The sequence below is a fragment of the Otolemur garnettii genome, unplaced genomic scaffold (assembly GCF_000181295.1).
Source record: "Otolemur garnettii isolate 467f Iridium unplaced genomic scaffold, OtoGar3 scaffold00038, whole genome shotgun sequence".
Classification (NCBI taxonomy): domain Eukaryota; kingdom Metazoa; phylum Chordata; class Mammalia; order Primates; family Galagidae; genus Otolemur; species Otolemur garnettii.
In genome coordinates, this window is record NW_003852433.1 from 14,984,130 (window position 1) to 14,987,596 (window position 3,467).

A 3,467-nucleotide genomic window follows, 5' to 3' on the forward strand; every position below is an offset into this window, starting at 1 on the left:
TTTTGGTAGAGATAAGGGTCTCACTTCTGCCCAGGCTAGTCTTGAACTCCCGAGCTCAGGCAGTCCACCCACTTCGGCCTCTCAGAGTGCTAGGATTACAGGCATGAGCCACTGCACCCAGCCTTGGAGCAACGCCTGAAATCCATATTACCTACACATGTGGGGTCTTTTCCCTGAACTGAATTTCTGCCCTTACTTATTTTTCCATTGAGCCTGAATCTGTAGTTCTGTTTTGTCATTGTTTCATGGTTTGTGTTCTTATAGTCATTTGTGATATGAAGGAATGAAATTATCAATTATGTAATAATAGTGTCTTCTGTTTATTTGGTTGGCACCTAGTAGGCTCCAGGCACTAAGGTAGACCTTTATATTTTTTATGTCCAATTGTTTAAAAATACAAACCACAGAAGGGGGTGCTCATCTTACAGATGATAAACTGAGGCTCAGGGAGATTAATAGTTTATCTTGAGGCTCGGCGCCTGTGGCTCAAGTGGCTAAGGCGCCAGCCACATACACCTAAGGTGGCGGGTTCGAATCCAGCCCAGGCCCGCCAAATAACAATGATGGCTGCAACTGAAAAAAAAAAATAGCCGGGCGTTGTGGCAGGCGCCTGTGGTCCCAGCTACTTGGGGGCTGAGGCAGGAGACTCACTTGAGCCCAGGAGTTGGAGGTTGCTGTGAGCTGTGATGCCACAGCCCTCTACCCAGGGAGATAGTTTGAGGCTCTGTCTCAAAAAAAAAAAAAATTGTTTATCTTGAGTCACTAAGTACTAAGTGACTAGGTGGAAGGCTGGTGTTTAAATTACCACAAATTTGGTGACTTAAGACAACACAGATTCACTATCTTAGAGTTCTGAAGGTCAAAAGTCTGAATGGATTATTAGGACAACACTCTTTCTCGGGCTCTAAGAGAGAATTATTTCCTAGACTTTTCCAGCCTCAGAGGCTTATCCCCTGGCTCATGGTGGCACATAACTCTGGCCTCTGTTCCTATTGTCACAGTTCCCACTACTAACTCTGACCTCCTTACCTCTCTCTCAAATGAAGACTATTGTGCTTACTTTGTCCCTCACCCTGAAGATAATCTTCCCACTTCAAAATATTTTACTTAATTGCGTCTGCCCAGTCCCTTCTGCCATGTAAAATAACATATTCACAGATTCCCAAAATTAGGATATAGACATCTTTGGAGGGCCATTATTCAGCCATTCATAGCTCAGATTCAAACTCTGACCCCACCCCACCCCACCCCCGCCAAACTTGTGCTCTTTTCACTATTCTTTGCTGCCTCTGAGAAATCTGGGATTGAGTTCTGCATAATCGTTAATCCCAGAGTCTATCAAGAGAAAGGGATATAGTTCTTAGAGATCAGGAAATTTCTCCCATGTCCATTTAGTGCTATTTGTAAGGTAGCGTACCCAGGGATCAGTCCTCATCACCCTCTGCTGGTAGCCAGGTGGGTCCTCAAGGAGTGGCTAACTTGGGTTTCCTGTTCTATTCATTTGTTTCCTTGTTTGTTACCTGACTCATAGTACCACAGTATACAGAGCCCTAAAGCGCCCAGCACAGAGCTGGCATTGCATGGATCACTGCAAACCCCATAGTTGCCCTGATTGAATGGATAGGATTTCACCTGGGTAAACAATTTGAAGATGAGGGAGGACTTGAGTAGGCTTTGCCAAGAATCCCACACCTCAGGAGTAGATGTGAAAGCTGCGGTTCCTGGTCAGGACCCTAATGGAGAAAACATAAGTAGAATGGTGTTTGTTTGTCTAGCTGGAGCCCCTCTGAGAACAAAGATTACATCTCTCGGACATTCCAGGTGAAACATTCTGAATCGATCGTGCTTAGACATCAATAACAATCCACCTATGAAAAAACTCTCCCACAAGGGCATGAAGATAGATGTACAAGGATATTCACTGCACTGTTTATGACAGAAAAAAAAAACTGGACACCATCCAAATGTTCTTCAAGAGGGGATTGGAAAAACAAATGATCGTACAGTTACAATGACGGAATGCTATATAGCTATTAAAAGAATGGGATGGAAGGAAACGAGATCCAGGATATATGGCCAAATGAAAAAAGCCAGGTCCAGGAAAGTTTATAAAGTACGGTCCTCTGTTAAATACATAAGTATATGTATGTATAAATTCATCAACCTGTATACATTAAAATCTGTGCAGTTTTTACTGTACGTGAATCACATGTTAATAAAAATTATATGTGTACATATATATAATTCTAGTTTCTTGATTTTTAAGAAGCAAAATTTTCAAGTTACTTTTTGAAATTGACCTGAATTCTCCAAAAAGAAAAAAAAGGAAGTATTTGCCTTCTCATATAAGGCAGAATTTTACGTTTTGCTGTCCGGCTAAGTCAAAGAACTGGCTTGCCAATGATGGTGGTTTCAAATAGAAGAGGTACAAGAGATTTGTATTAGCATATACACAGAAAATAAACATGGGAGATAAGTTTATGCATAGAGAAGCTAAAAATACACACGTTTTGAATTTAGGAGTGAATGATAGGGTGAGAGTGGAAGGTGCAGAAACCAAATAATAAATTTCCATAATTGAATTTTTACCAGGAACAAACATGACTTTAGTAATGAGAAATAAAGGTTGAAGAAAAATCCTTTCTGTTGAGTCTTTTTTTTTTTTTTACTGGCACAGATCTTCTATTTATTCATATTATTAAAACAGCAATAGCAGAAATAAATGAACGCTACGTTAATGAAAAAGGAACTCAGGAATGAGGTCATTAACTATAACTAACTACATTTCAAATATCGATACCATGTATTTTCCTGATTCGTATCAGGTAAATACCTAATCTATCTCCCCAGAATTCTGGTCTCAGTGAAAATGGTCAGAGACAATCACGAAGAAGGTGCTTTATATCGTCAGGTCCATTTTAAAAATGATGAAATCCTTTGGGAAACTCACTTAAGTCTTCCTTTTTCTCAGAGATTTCTGCTGGTCCCCTTGTTGGTAATCCATTTACGTCTCCACCCTACAGTCTACTTTGTCTTTATTTTTATCGTTGGATTCTTGGACAGCTTTTCTAGGCCACATACGACTAACAAAAGGGGAAATCAGAGGGCATATGTATGGCCCCGGGAAATTTTTGTAGACCCAGAGCAGAACCCGAATGACGATACAAGGAACGCACCCCATTGTAGCAGGCTTGAGCTGCTAAACTTGTCCAAGCCAACAAGGGCGGGCAGAATGGATCAAAACTGCTGCTGAGGAATCTTCTTTTACTCGACTTGGTCCCAGACAACAACGGAATAAGGGAAAGGCTAAGGCTCTATCCGAAATGGGGCAGGTATCGGAGGGAAAGTCGCCACTCTTTAAGTAACCCAGTCCAGCATATCACATCTATCACATCCATAGAGACAGAAAGAGCAGGGTCAGGTTGAGTCAGACAAGACTGCAAAGACAGACTGAACAGATAAGGGCT

At 41.3% G+C, this 3,467-nt stretch overlaps 1 pseudogene; it reads right to left on the reverse strand.

Annotated features, from left to right (window-relative positions):
* Window positions 1–1,273: 1,273 nt before the first annotated feature.
* LOC100951351 lies at window positions 1,274–3,248 on the reverse strand (annotated as a pseudogene).
* Between the last annotated feature and the right edge of the window lie 219 nt (window positions 3,249–3,467).